The sequence below is a fragment of the Odocoileus virginianus genome, chromosome 4, assembly GCF_023699985.2.
Source record: "Odocoileus virginianus isolate 20LAN1187 ecotype Illinois chromosome 4, Ovbor_1.2, whole genome shotgun sequence".
Classification (NCBI taxonomy): domain Eukaryota; kingdom Metazoa; phylum Chordata; class Mammalia; order Artiodactyla; family Cervidae; genus Odocoileus; species Odocoileus virginianus.
In genome coordinates this window covers 22,407,206-22,422,874 of record NC_069677.1, presented here as the reverse complement: position 1 = coordinate 22,422,874, position 15,669 = coordinate 22,407,206, and the positions used below count along the sequence as shown (strand labels likewise).

General features: G+C 46.1%; 1 protein-coding gene across 1 annotated transcript in view; it reads left to right on the top strand.

Moving 5' to 3' along the window:
* Nucleotides 1-11,634: 11,634 nt before the first annotated feature.
* ST6GAL1 (ST6 beta-galactoside alpha-2,6-sialyltransferase 1) overlaps nt 11,635-15,669 on the top strand; it is a 151,371-nt gene continuing 147,336 nt past the window's right edge. Inside the window, exon 1 of the mRNA XM_020870063.2 lies at nt 11,635-11,920. The gene's annotated coding sequence lies outside the window, so the exon portion shown is untranslated. The remainder of the gene's footprint in view (nt 11,921-15,669) is intronic.

Below are 15,669 nucleotides of genomic sequence, written 5' to 3'. Positions count from 1 at the left end.
GCAGGACTGGGGCCCTGTTTCCTCCTGCCTTCCACCTGCAAGAAGCCCACAGCTAGTGCCCAAGAGTCACTTCAGTAATGTCTTTAGACCAATGGATGGGAGGTGGCAGACAGAGATCTAAGCACCTGGCATCCAGGTTTTGCTTTGGGCTCATCATCGTGCAGGCAGCATTTCTCTACCCACCTGGAGTCTATTTCCTCATGAGGGATGTGAGATAATCTTTGACATCATATGAGTGTAGAAAAGTCTCCCAGGAATGCCTTGTGTTTTTCTCACATGGTGATGAGCAACCACTAGCAAAAGACCCTCCTGTGGTCTCCAGCTCTCTGATTTAGTCCGAGGCTTATAATTTCAGAGTTAAACATGAGGAAGTTGTCTCCATGTTGCTTCTTTTTCAATATGCCTCAATGTGAATAGCCATCTTTGGAAGCCAAAAAGCAGTGCTAATTTTCTCAGGGACATTTGTCTATTTCATGAAGTAGACATCTTAGTCTGTTTGGGTTCCTTAACAAAATGCCATAAATTGGGTGACTTATTACGAGCAAAACTTATTTTTCTAGTTCTGGGGGCTAAGTCCACAATGAAGATACTGGCAGATTCAGTGTCTGGTGGAGGGCCTGCTTCCTGCTCATCTTTTCTCTGTGTCCTCAGGTGGTGGAAAGGAGTAAGGGAATTTTCCCCGGCAGTTATAAGGGCCCTAAACCCTTTCATGAGGGCTCTACCTTCATGACCTAATCACCTCGCAAAGACCCCGCTTCGTAATACCATTGCCTTGGGTGTTAGTTTTTTTTCTCCTTTTTTTTTTTGCCACACTGTGCAACATGCAGCATCTTAATTCCATTGGGATTAATTAATTAATTCCTAGGGGTCGAAACTGTGCCCCCTGCACTGGAAGAGTAGAATCTTAACCACTGGGCCACCAGTCTACAATAGTGGATGACCATAATTACAATGTTTACTTTTTAATGGGATTAAAAGAAGAAAGAAAAAAATGAAAAAGAGTAGAAGGCTTCTTGCACAAGGGCATTTACATTTGTGTGTGTATGTAACTGGCCAGTTAGTTTTTCACCTTTTTTTTTTTTAATCCGGTTCGTATCTGATAGTTGTAATAACTTCCACTTCTGAGTACCTGTTAGATGCCTGGTACAGCACATAATAGCATCATTGCTGATACCTACTGTGGACCTTCGAGGACTATGGTACCCCCATTTCATAGGCTCAGAGTGTTTAATGGTCTTTCTCAAAGGCACCTGCCTAGCAAAAATCGAGGCAGCAATCAAATTCTGTTTTGCTGGACCTTAAAGCCTACCAGTCAGTTGCTACAACAGAGTTGGCTCCCATCTCGTTAGTTATTTAGTGAGCAAGCTGTGTTATCAACATGATGGAGAGGCACACCGCAGAGGTATGATCTTTTTGGAATTTTGGAGGGGATCAGAGAGGAAACTGTCAGCTAAGAGGAGCAAGTCTGTCTTCTGGGCATGGATGGAGTCATGAGGGAATCCCACTTCTTTTATCCCTGTGATCCAAGTTTGCGGAATGACTGAGGAGACAAAATCCTGAGCTTATTTGAATCACCTCTCTGAATCTGTTACAGAAAAATTTGTCCTGATTTGTGGATTTATTCATATAAGACAAAGAGTGCTTCTGTGAAATATCTAATGCATTTTATTTGAAAGTACTAAGTTATACATTTAATGAATTTAAAAAAATGGCTTCAGGAAATTCTGCAGGTATTAATAAGACTTTGGAGAATGAATATTCCCTTTTGGATTCAAGGCTTCCAGTAGAAGCTTTAAGGTTGATCTAGACCTCAGAGGACGGGTGGTATTCATGCACGCAGGGTGAGATAAAGGGGGGTATGTCAGAGGAATGAAAAGTAGAAGCAAGTCCTAGTGGAAAGATAATGGGGAGACGTGTCAGGTCATCCTCACAACACTTTGCCTCCAAGGGAGAACTGATGAGCAGAGTGGTTCAAGAGCGGCTTTGAAGTCATACACATGTTGGCTCAGTCCCCAGCGCTGCCAATTACAAGATGGGGCCTCTGGCCAATTACTCAAACTCCTGAAGCCTCAGTTATCTTGTTTCCAAATGCAGTTAATGGCACACCGGGCTCAGGGGCTCTGTGAGGGTTCACTACCGCAGAGTTTAGTTCCTGGTTCAGTAATTGGAGGAAGTTATTATCTCTCAGATCATGCTGGAATATGCAGATCCTTATCTTAACATGCTCTATTTCACCTCAGTAATCAATAACTACGAATTACGATTTTGTCTGTCCCCTGAGGTCTAAGAAAGAGTAAAGCCGTCTCCCTCTCTGTGCCAAAATCCTGCATGAAGGAAATGTATTGTCAGAGGTTCAGCTTCACACAAAGCTATCTTAGCTGAGGGACTTGCTTCTTCCCAGCAACGACAACAGCATTCCACCAGGCTTCTGGTCATTTCCTACAATCTCTGCTTATCAGTTTCTATGTTTTTCTTAGCTCTTTGAAGAGACAGGCTGAAAAGCCAGCCTGATGATTTCTGACCACTAAAAGAAGTTAGAAGAAAATGAGCAGGTTTCTGATTCCTCTCAGGGAGCTCATTGAAGAAGGGTGGCCCACAGTGATTTCTGCCTTTTCTCAAGTCTTTGGTTCCCTCTCTATTTTCTGGGCTGCTTAGTGGCCCCTTATTAGCATCTCCAAAGCGTCAGATATGACCCTAGTCCAGCCTCTGCCTTTTATTAGCTAGGTGTTCTTTGACAAGTCCTGTGAGTCTTGTGACCTCAGTTAATTTACCTATAAAACAGAGATCAACTGAAAGGTGTATTGGAATGTTATTGCATATCAACTGTATTGGGGGAAGAGACATGTAAAATACACATGGGTGAAGTGCGATAAATACGGCATAATCCTTTGAATGTCGAAGTCACCAGCACATAACATTGGCTATCAACTTACTGCAAGGAATCAAATGCCTCGATTAAGAATACAGCTTCACCACTTATTGCTTAAATGACTTGGTTAAGTCGCTTAACCTCTTAGTTTCCTCATCTACAAATATGAATAATCAAGTCAATAATGTCTACCTAATCGGGTTGCCACAAGGGTTCAATGACAGAATGTCTGAAAAGTGCTTGATGTCAGGCATGTGGGGAGTGTTCAGTAGCTGTTAGCTTTATTTTCTAGCATTTACTATGTGCCAACACTGGACTAAGAGCTTGATGGCTGCTGCCATTCTCAAGGTCCAACCCTTCTGTGAAACTGGCATTCTCCATCAAGCCTTCCTTTATCATCTGAGTCACCTGGGAAGCTCTCCATCAAGTCTTCCTGATGAGCAGATGGTGCGGTGGGGGACTGATTGAGCTTGTACCTTCAGTTGCATTGGTCATTTGAAATCTGGCATATGGTACTGGCAGAAAGACAGAAATATAGATCAATGGAACAAAATAGAAAGCCCAGAGATGAATCCATGCACCTATGGACACCTTATCTTCGACAAAGGAGGCAAGAATATACAATGGAGAAAAGACAATCTCTTTAACAAGTGGTGCTGGGAAAACTGGTCAACCACTTGTAAAAGAATGAAACTAGAACAATTTCTAACACCATACACAAAAATAAACTCAAAATGGGTTAAAAATCTAAACATAAGACCAGAAACTAGAAAACTCCTAGAGGAAAACATAGGCAAAACACTCTCCGACATAAACGACAGCAGGATCCTCTATGACCCACCTCCCAGGATATTGGAAATAAAAGCAAAAATAAACAAATGGACCTAATTAAAATTAAAAGCTTCTGTATAACTCAGGAAACTATAAGCAAGGTGAAAAGACAGCCTTCAGAATGAGAGAAAATAATAGCACATGAAGCAATGGACAAAGAATGAGTCTCAAAAATATACAAGCAACACCTGCAGCTCAATTCCAGAAAAATAAACGATCCAATCAAAAAGAACTAAACAGACATTTCTCCAAAGAAGACATACAGATGGCTAACAAACACATGAAAAGATGCTCAACATCACTCATTATCAGAGAAATGCAAATCAAAACCACAATGAGGTACCATTTCACGCCAGTCAGAATGGCTGCTATCCAAAAGTCTACAAGCAATAAATGCTGGAGAGGGTGTGGAGAAAAGGGAACCCTCTTACACTGTTGGTGGGAATGCAAACTAGTACAGCCACTATGGAGAACAGTGTGGAGATTTCTTAAAAACCTGGAAATAGAACTGCCATACGACCCAGCAATCCCACTGCTGGGCAAACACGCTGAGGAAACCAGAATTGAAAGAGACATGAGTACCCCAATGTTCATTGCAGCACTGTTTATGATAGTCAGGACATGGAAGCACCCTAGATGCCCATCAGCAGACGAATGGATAAGGAAGCTCTGGTACATATACACCATGGAATATTAATCGGCCATTAAAAAGAATACATTTGAATCAGTTCTAATGAGGTGGATGAAACTGGAGCCTATTATACAGAGTGAAGTAAGTCAGAAACAAAAACACCGATACAGTATACTAATGCATATATATGGAATTTAGAAAGACGGTAACGATAACCCTGTATGTGAGACAGCAAAAGAGACACAGATGTATAGAACAGTCTTTTGGACTCTGTGGGAGAGGGCGAGGGTGGGATGATTTGGGAGAATGGCATTGAAACATGTAAATTATCATATGTGAAACGAATTGCCAGTCCAGGTTCGATGCATTATACAGGGTGCTCGGGGCTGGTGCACTGGGATGACCCAGAGGGATGGGATAGGGAGGGAGGGAGGTGGGAGGAGGGTTCAGGATGGTGAACACATGTACACCCATGGTGGATTCATGTCAATGTATGGCAAAACCAATACAATATTGTAAAGTAAAAAAAAAAAGAAAGAAAGAAATCCGGCATTCTTAATCTTTGTCCATGTAGGTGATACATAGAAATATGTCATGGTGAAAATATCCTCTTGGGGGTAACAATTGTGAAATTTTTGTAACTCTGACTAAAGCTCCTTGAGGATGGAGCCTGTCCTTTGTTCACTTTGGTATCTTCTATTTATCTTTTCTTTAAAAAATAATTTATTTATTTTTGGCTCTGCTGAGTCTTTGTTGCTGCACAAGTTTTGTCTAGTTGCAGTGAGTGGGGGGTACTCTCTAGTTGGGCTTTGAAGGCTTCTCCTTGTGGTGGTTTCTCTTGTTATGGAGCATGGGCTCTAGAGCACCTGGGCTTCAGTAGTTGGTGCATGGGCTTGGTTGTTCTGGGGCATTTGGGACCCTCTGGGACCAGGGATCAAACCCACATCTCCTGCATTGGCAGGCAGATTCTTCACCACTGAGCCACCAAGAAAGCCCCTCTTCTATTCATCTTAATGTTCCCTGACCTGGTCTATACCCTTTGTTGGCCATAGTGCTCAATAAATATTTGTCAAGTAGAATTAATTATCATCCCTTCAAGTTAATCAGATGCCACCTCCCAAGGAATATTCTTCTCCTGGGTCATTTATCCTGACTTTAATTCTCATGCCTTATCTTGGCATGCTTTCACAATGGATGTTCAATCCACTTTTCTTCCTGTCATGCATGCTGTAAATGGTTTATTGCAGAACTATTTATAATAGTGGAAAATTGAAAATGACCTAATGTCCAGCTGCAGGAGAATGGTTGAATAATTTATGGTGCACTCATATCTTGATAATAGCTATCACTTATCTGTGCTTATGATGCCATGTATTGTTCTAAGTGCTTTTCATATAATTAACTCTTTTAATCTTTAGAACTACCTTGTGAGGTAGATATTATTATTCTTATTTTACAGGTAAGGAAATAGAGCTAGAGAAGTTAATTAATTTGTCCAAGGTCACACAGTTAGGAAGTAGCAGTCAGGATTCAAACTCAGGCAGCCTGATTTCAGAGTCAGTATTCTCAGTCCCTAAGCTAAACTGTCCCTCATACAGACAACAAACAGAGCAATAAACCACTAATAACTTGCCTAAGAATATTTGCCTTTCATCTACTAAGGGCTGATATGAGTGAATACATTTATTGTTCAATATACAAAGGAGATATACTCTAAGTGGGGTAGAAAAGCAGCATATTGCTTATATACATTATGATCTCAGCTATGGAAAGAACACTATACAGGAAATACCTGGGAGAAAATAGCCCTAGAGTTTCATTCTGCTTGTGGTTGATGGGATTACGATTTTCCCCACTTGCTTCTTATATATATGTAATTTTATTTATTTTTTATGGCTGTGCTGGGTCGTCGTTGCTGTGCATGGGCCTTCTCTAGTTGCAGTGAGTGGGGACTACTCTCTAGTTGCAGCACATGGGATTCATTTGGTGGCTTCTCCTGTGCTGAGCATCAGTTCTAGGATACAGGGGCTTCAGTGGTTGCATCTCCTGGGCTCTCGAGCACAGGCTCAGTATTTGTGGTGCATGGACTTAGTTGCTCCCAGCGTGAGGGATCTTCTTGATCCAGGGACTGACCCATGTCTCCTGCATCAGCAGGCAGATTCTTTACCACTGAGCTACCAGGGAAGCCCCCTTCCTGCTTGCTTCTTTACACTTGTCTCACTTTTCTAAATTTCCTAAAGCAAATTTATCTGTAAAATGAGGGGGAAAATACTACTAAAAATCAGTGTTTAAAAACATGAGGCCATATAGAGGCAGCTTTGGGACGGATCACCAATAGGTATCAAACACTTGCTTTTCTTTTTCTCACCAAAACCATTTGTTAATTTAAAAAAAAAAAAAATTCATTAACCCACAAACAAGCTCCCTTCTTCAAAGCCTGCCCATTCCTGCAGGCTATTCTGACAGTCATCCTCGAGTCATAAATACACAGGAGGCAGCTTCCACTTTGGGTCTGGTAGAAGTCTCTTGGGAAAAGCCAATTTCCTTAATCTTTTTGAGGGAATTTATTACAAGCATCTGTGATTCTTTACTGCTCCTTTGCTCCTATATTTCCTGCCATTGCTGGTGCATCTAGTCTCCTGGGCATAGCTTTTGTATCTTGCCCCCAGGGCAGCAGGGCAACGGTTTAGGCTGCTGCAGCCAGTGACATGTCAGGAGTGGTTTGCTGGGTTTGTCTGCTCTTTGGTCTTTTGCAGCTCTGGGGACAGATGCAATGTGAAGGACAGAGGCTGTCAAGGCACAGCTCAATACTCACTAGCAGGCTTTAAGCAACTCACTTTACCCCAGAGCCTCAGTGTTCTCATCTCTAAATGGGGATGATAAAGAGGCAAGCCTCTCTCACAGGTTACTGTGAATCTGAAGGGGGCTCAAGTGCGAGAATGTCTGTGAAGGCCATTTGCAAATATAGTGGTCCATAGTCATGTGAATTTTTCTTTTTTCCTTCTTTCCTTCCCTGCCTCCTAAGGTCATGGAGCCACTAAGCCACTGCTGGCTCTACCAGCCATTTCCCTGTCTTGTGGCTGCAGTCTTCCCATGAGGCTTGTCTCTGGTGTTCAGCCTTTGCTCTCTAGTATTCTCCCCCGGCCCACTCCATGTTCCACTAACCCTTTCCTGTAGGGACAGTAGGAAGTCCCTGGGAGATTAGAGTGCTGTTATTCTATTTGTGATTGGGTTTCAGAGCTGTGTCTGGGTATCTTCATCTTTGAAGCTGGTAGCACCGAGGCTCAAGGTAGGGGGTGCTGCCAGACCGCAGAGCAGTTCTTTGACCTTGAGCCTACTTTTATAATGGACAATAGGTGCTGAAAGCATTGAGGAGGGAGGGCTATGTAAGAGTCTTGATGAGCACCTACAGCAGGGTGAGGAAGAAGGGTTTAGAAGGGCATTTTGAGGTGCCCGTGTCTCCTCCCCTCACAAGTCTTTGTAATAACATCAACCCCCAGTTGAAGAGTGTTATGAGAATACTGTGTGTGAGTGGATCATTGTAGATGAATGTTAAAAGCAGGGGATGCATTATTTACATTAGCCAGTAAGTTGCCTAATGACTGAGAAAGGCATGACCTAAAATATTATTCATAGGCAAAGGCTGACATCAGTAGGGGGCAGGGAGCTGAGATGGTGTCCAGACGGAAAGTAGGTATCTATACTTCTAAGGAATACACTTCCAAGAAAAAAGAAGGCAGAATGCCAAAGAATTGATGTTGTTGAACTGTGGTGCTGGAGAAGACTCCTGAAAGTCCCTTGGACAACAAGGAGATCAATCTTAAGAGAGATCAACCCTGAATATTCACTGGAAGGACCGATGCTGAAGCTGAAGTTCCAGTATTTTGGTCATCTGATGCACACAGATGACTCATTGGAAAAGTCCCTGATGCTGGGAAAGACTGAGGGCAGAAGGAGAAGAGGGTGTCAGAGGATGAGATGGCTGGACGGCATCACCAGTGCAATAAGCATGAACTTGGGCAAACTCTGGGAGATGGTGAGGGACAGGGAGGCCTGGCATGCTGCAGTCCCTGGAGTTGCAAAGAGTTGGACACAACTGGGTGACTGAACAACAGCAAAGGAAAACACACTGCCAAAACAGGAGCCTCACAGACAATGAGTGGGAAAGCCTCATAAATAGACTGGGGAGGACAGGATCACCTCCCATCCAGCCTCGTGCCTCTCACTTCTGGGTGAGAAGGTCCCAAGTGAAGACACAGCAACCTTGAGAGAGCAGTTCCCAAAGGGAATAACCGACTGCTCCCAGTCCAGAAATTTGTCAGGGTACTCCTTCTTGCCTGCTCATCTGCTCAGAGTCCCAGGATCTCCTTGGGCTTCTTATGTCATCTGTGGTCATTCCAGTCCTGCAAACCAAGAAACCAGAGTGAGTCTGTCCCTTGATTTTTTGATAACTTGGCTAGAGTACTTCTGGTGAAGAGAACTTTCTGGAAAAGTCTCTCACGTGTTTCTTGTTCTTGGTTTCTAAATAGTATTGACAAAAAAGTGATGCTGAGGACAGAAATGGTGAAAGCTTTCAATGAGTTTGGAAGAGGGTTCAAAAAGCCATTTCCAAGTGACTTCAATTTCCTCATCCATAAAATAGGGCTAATGCCACCACATATCTTACGATGAGGAGAGATAATCTAATAAGCAAAGTGCTTTTGCTCCCCAAATGGTAGCTATTGTTTGTGTATCTTTTTCTCATTCCCTCTGTCATTGCCCTTATGGCAGAAAGCAAAGAGGAACTAAAGAACCTTTGGATGAAAGTGAAAGAGGAGAGTGAAAAAGCTGGTTTAAAACTCAGCATTCAAAAAAACGATCATGGCATCTGGTCCTGTCACTTCATGGCAAATAGATGGGGAAACAATGGAAACAGTGAGAGACTTTATTTTCTTGGGCTCCAAAATCACTGCAGATGGTGATTGCAGCCATGAAATTAATAGACACTTGCTCCTTGGAAGAAAAGCTATGACAAACCTAGTTGTTGTTCAGTTGCCCAGTTGTGTCCAACTCTTTTCAATCCCATGAATTGCAGTACCCCAGGTCTCTCTGTCCCTCAATATCTCTCGAAGTTTGCCCAAGTTCTCATCCACTGTATTAGTGATGCCATCCAGCCATCTCATCCTGACTCCCTCTTCTCCTTCTGCCCTCAATCTTAGATAGTGTATTAAACCTAGACACCATATTAAATACCTAGACAGTGTGTTAAAGAGCAGAGACATTATCTTGCTGACAAAGGTCCATATAGTCAAAGCTATGGTTTTTCCAGTAGAGACGGATGGATATGAGTTGGACCATAATGCTCAGATGCTTTCAAATGTGTTGGAGAAGACCCTTGGACTGCAGGGAGATCAAACCAGTCAATCCTAAAGGAAATGAGTCCTGAATATTCATTGGAAGGACTAATGCTGAAGCTCTAATACTTTGGTCATCTAATTCAAAGAGCCAACTCATTGGAAAAGACCCCGATGTTGGGAAAGATAGAAGGCAGGAGGAGAAGGGGACAACCAAGGACGAGATGATTGAATGGCATCACTGGCTCAATGGACATGAGTTTGAGCAAGCTCCGGGAATGGTGGAAGGACAGGGAAGCCCGGCACGCTGCAGTCCACGTGCTCTCAAAGAGTCGGACACTACCGAGTGACTGAACAATAACTGTCATTTGCCATAGCTCCTAGTATATCTCCAGCATCCAAGCTGGTCTCCATGCTTCACACTTTCGTCTCTGATCCTGCCATCCATTTTCCAGGATGTTCACTGGGAGAGAAATCAGTGTAAAATACAAAGAGGTATGTCATCCTCCTGCACAAAAATTTTAGGTTTCCAATTTTTTCAGAATAAAGTCAAATGTAGCAGCCTTCCAGATATAGGTTTAAGAGTTTCTCTGTTTCTACTCATTAACTCATACTATGATGAGTATCTTCTCAATGCCAGATGAAAACAGACTGAGGTGCTTACTCAAGAGTGCTGGCTAGTTGGTCATAGAGATTTGAATTCACTCTGCTTGTCATCCCCTCCAACTGGAGCTCTTTGTACTGAGCAATAATGCATCCTTGGCAGATGGGAACGGACGGCAGTGACAGCAGAAGGGGTCCAGTATCTGGGCTGGGGAAAGTAGCATTTGGAAGGATGCTGGGGATGAGATGACCACCCCTCTTTCCCAGGATGGTGGTGGGGAGAGGACCACCGATTTGGAGAGAAGGTTCTGGGCCTGGGCTTCAAGCACACAAGTGTGTACCTGACTTCTTTTCCCCAGAGGACAGGGACTACCTTCCATGATCTGTCTCCCCTCCCCCTCCACACTCCTTCCCTCCCCATACAGAGCCTGGAGCCAAGTGGGACCTCCATAGACCCTGGGGAGATATTTAAAAAAAAATTATTTTATATTGGAGTAAGTGTCTGCACGCGACTAAGCAACTAACACTTTCACTGTAGCCGATTAACAATGTTGTGATAGTTTCAGGCAGCCAGCAAGGGACAGCATCCATACACACCCATGTATCCATTCGATGGGGAGAAGATTACGGCCTCTGGTAGTCACATCTTTTCTATGGGGATTGCAGTGGTGGCTGCAGGCCGCTTCTGCCCTTCTACAGGGCGGAGTTTTGTTTTAGGCAAGTGGGCCTCTGGGATGGTCAGTGTGGGGCAACGACTTGCTCCACAAGTGGTCTCCTCTCGCCTTCTCCCAGAGCCCCAGCTCAGCTCCAGTGCAGGAAGGATCCTCACTCCCTTTTCCACCCTACTGGAGTCCTCCTGCCCACCAGCCTGCAGACGGCTTGACGTGGATATGGCCAGGGGCAGGGACTCACCGACCCTCCTGTTCTGTACCTGCAGTGAGGGGAAGGTTCTTGCCATACTCTGTGAAATAGATTTTGTTGTTTCATATTCTACATGAGGCTTCAGAGCAGTTGAAGGACTTGCTCAGGGTAACACAGTCCGTCGGCAGCAGAGGCGGGATTTATAGTCTCTGCCAGCTTGGAGAGTGCTGGCTTCAACCATGCAGGACCAGACGTTTGGGGACCTTGCTCCTCCGCGTTGCCCCTCCCCCTCGGCCCGCCCTTGCCGTGGGAGGGGGAGGGGAGCAGGATCCCAGCATCACCCCGGGGTTCGGTGCACCACCTAACCAATCACCCCTAATCCCGCAGCCCGCTCGCTAGCGACCTCTGAAGGGCTTGGCGGATTTGGGGCGCGGTGTGGCGAGGGGCCCACCCCGTCTTCCCGACTATTTGCATAACGGAGACTGCTCGTTTCCCCCGCCCCTTCGCCGCACTCTTCTTCCCTCCTTCCCGCGTACCCGCCACCCCTCATCTCCCGGCCCCTCTACTGCTCCCCAACAGACCCTCCTTCAGGGACTCCCAGCTCCCGGGCTCTCAGGGTGCCGCCGAGCGCGGAGTCCGGAGGCATCCCAGGGAGGGGGGATCCTAGGCAGGGCCGGGCTGGGGAAGACGCCTGGGGCACTACGCGGTGCTAACAAAAGGAACCAGCTGCCTACCGGCTGGGGCGCAGAGCGGGCGGAGCTACCGCAGCTTCCGCGGCTGAGAACGCAGCGAGTGAGTAAGACTGCTGCGGGGCGGTGGCGGGACCCAAGCCCCCAGGGAGGAGTGGAGCGAAGGGGCGCAGGAGGGGAGCGGAGCGGCGGGGCCCGTGGCGAGCCGAGGGCGCAGGGAATCGATGTTCAGCACTCCTCAGTCATCTTCACTGCGTGGACCCGCCACCTTTTGCTGGGGGTGTCTGTGGATTAATCAAGGCCGAGGGGGCAGCCCTGGCTTCTCCCCGGCTCCGCGAGACTGCGGACCCACAACAAACCCACGTGCACGCGGCCCCAGGGAGCCCCGCTTTCTCCACTGCACCGGCAACATGGGAGGGAGACGTAAAGTCCAGGTTCCTTTGGATCTCGCCTGCCGGATGTACAGGAGGAGAAACCCGGGCTCTCTGCAGGGGTGGGGGCGCAGGTACCATAACAAACGCACGTGCGTCCTGCCCAGGGTGCGGGGTGCACCGCCAGCCCTCCGGAGCCGCCCTGCGGAACCCGGCCTTTGTCTCAGCTATCGGGAGGGAACGGCGCTGGGGGCGCCACTTGCTGGAGAAGAAAGACTGACACATTTAAAAGGTACCGCTTGGGTATCAGACCAAACCACCAGATTTAAAAATAGGAAACACGAAGGGAGAAAGAAGCAAAAAGATTACTCAAGGCCGAGAGTGTGTTCCCGGCCGTGGTGCAGACTTGAGATGACCCAGGCCACCCCTCACTTTCACCTCACGGTGGTTTCTTAAAGACAGGGGGTGAATTAAGGGTCTGCGAGTCCCCCTTCCCCCAGAAAAGACTGTGCCTAGCGCACCATTGTCCTTGCACTCTCCGCAGGGGACGGCGAGCGCCGCCTCAGTCCGATTTAAACTACGCCCAGCACTGTCTTGGCTTTCGCTTGCGCTTTGCCGTGTAGGTCCCTGCGTCTAGCCAGCCCCATTGTCATTGGCCTCTTTTGGCTTGTCGTGTCTCTTTATAAGGAAGGCTAGCTGAGGTCTCTTGTTCTAGGTGGGGACGCCCTTATTTTCAGTTCTATCCGAGTTTATTTGCGAGAAATTCCGAGGTCGGGAAGGAGAGGCCTCTTGTTTGTTTTGCTTTTTCTTTGCCTATGAATGCTCAGCTCAGCTTTGCGGGTTTTAGTTCAGTAGACCTGTTCTGGCAGCAGTGGGATGGTTTAGGGGATGCACTGGCCTCGTAGGTAATGGTGTGGGTGCAGAAGGCAGCCAGACAGGTTGTGGAGTGGGTGATGTGTGCAACAACCTCGTGCTTGCCGAGCGGTCGGGCAGCGGCTTCACCTGGCCAGCTGCGCTGGAGATTAACTTGTCCCTCGGGGACTGGCGGGCCTCCAGCTCTGCGACACTGTCTCGGGGAGTCTAGAGAGCATCCAGCGAACCCTCCTATTTTACAGGAGGGGAAACGGAAGTCGGTAGAGTTCAGTTCCTTGTACCAAGTTTCAACCCAAGTGAAGTTGGCCACCTAGAGAGGACAAGAGCCTGGGTCTCCTGACTCCCCCATGGCGTATTGCCGAGGAGCGACTGAAGACAGAACCCTGGAATCTGTGGTTGGCTGAAAAGGCAGTGGCCTTAGGCACAACAGAGTTAAACAAAGAACGTGATTCAGATTGAAAGCTGCACCCTTCCATTATGCCTTTGAAGAGTTCTATCCATTTGAGAGAAGATAGATTTAGTAATTCCTCACTCTCCTTCTAGCCTTTCCTAAGCCTAGTTAATTTTCTCTTCTGGCTGCCCCTTCTCCTCGCGCTGGAGCCCAGCCTGCTGTGGAGACTTAGATGTTTTGCCTCTCATTCTTGTGCCAAGAGGCCTTTGTTCGGGCATAAGCACACAGGGTAGAAAGTGTGTCCTAGGGCGCTACTCCTGAGTCACTTGTGGGAGAACAAAGCCTTGTTTTCACTGATTTTATTTAATTAAGTTTTTACAGATGAGAGTCTCATGGAAGTAGCTACTTAGTTTTGTATTTGGCAGGGGAAGCATTGGAAAACCAAAGACATCACTTTGAGTCTGGGTTTCCCCAGAGTGCTGTTTCCCCCTGTTCCTCTTACCTCCTAACCACACTGGTTTCTCTTCTTAAGGTTTCCAGGGTGTTTCATTTTTGTGGTCATTCCACTTGGCACTTGAGTATAGTTCGCATCAGAACGCTCACCCTGTAAGGAACTTAGAAATCAGCTGGCCTGTTTTTCTAAATGAAAAAACTGAAGCTCAGTGAGACTTCCCTTGCCCAGGGACACGCAGCACTGTGTCTGCTCTTAGTTAGCCCTTTTTGCACTTTAGCAAAACTTGTGTCGAGTGAGTTTTTGTTGGTACCCCAGTGTACGAAGTTACGATGGTTGTTACAACAACACCTTTAGGTCAGAGACCATAGGTTTTGGTTATGAAACAAAACCATGGATCCCAGTGGTAGATACAGTGAGGAGTATTATACTAATAGTTTTCACTGGGGGTTGGTTTTCTTTAGTGTTTACCAGGTGGTTCTCTTTACTCTTGCCCTGGGTTTCCCCACATTCCTCTGCCTCCTGTTCCTCCAGTAGGGAAGTGCTTTAAAGCATGATCACAGAATGAAAGGCAGCAGGAAGTCAGAAGAGAGACCCTCCTTAGCTCTTCATGCTACTTAACTTCTTGGGTTCCAGTGTTCCTTGTGCAATGAGAGTCGTTCCTGCCCATTCAGTCTCTGCACAGGCTGTTTGGATGGAGTGGAAGTTGCTCGGCCTTTAGAGGTAGAGGGTCCGGTTGGGTCAGCCCTCCTCTCCTGTGTTCCTTGTGGACTGCATCCACACAGTGTCAAGGGAAGAACACGTCTGCATCTCCTAGGGGTGTGGTGGGTACTAAATCTTGTGATGCATGCTTATTCAGTCCTTCCAGCAGGGTTGAGTGCTCATCAGCTTTTTAGTGGTAGAGAATGATGATGGGAAGATAACCTCATTGGGTGAGCCCTGTGCTCAAATGAAGAGGCCCAGCCTAGACACAAACAAGGGGGATTGTCTGCCAGACTGTTAAAAGGGCCTTTGGGTGGTTGTGAAGTGTGTGTGACTTTAAGGTAAATAAACCTAGTTTAAAAAAAAAAAAAAAAATCAAGAAATTTCATGCACAGGTGAGTGCAATCTAGTCTTTCCATCCATTTATTCCATACTTACTGACAAGCAGGCAGGTGGAGGCAGGGGTGGTTCCTATGCTGGGCCTGGAGTTACAAAGAACCAGATCCACTTGTTGGTCCCCCACCAGACTTGCTTGGAATGCATTTGGAAAACCGCCCTCAGGAACCCACAAAAAATAAATCTAATTTATCTCAAAATTGACCTCTGCAGGGGTGGGATTGTCTCTTTTCATCATAGTCAAACCAAGAGCAGTTGGTAAATGAGAGAGTGGAAAAGGGAAGGCTTCCAAGAGAAGGTGGATCTCCACAAGTGTGGGGACTTGGTTGCATTACAGAGTGTCGGGAAATTAGTGAAATTTGCAATAAGCTTCTGGAACATAGACTCTTGAGAATTTGCTTAGATTTGGTGTCAGTGACTTATTCAGTATGAACCAAATTGGGGAAAAGATACATTTTTCTTGCTTGTCTGCATTGTATACTGCAGTATCCTGACTTGAATAGATGTGCTTTCTACAGTTGTACATGAAACAGTAACATAGTAAGCAATGCAGTGTCATCACATTGAAATACTGGGATGATTTTCTGAGTCATGACTAGAAGGGTCAGGTTAGCCTTTAGAATCAGTTCGGTGATTAAATTTTGTTTATCATGCTGATTGTAAAAATA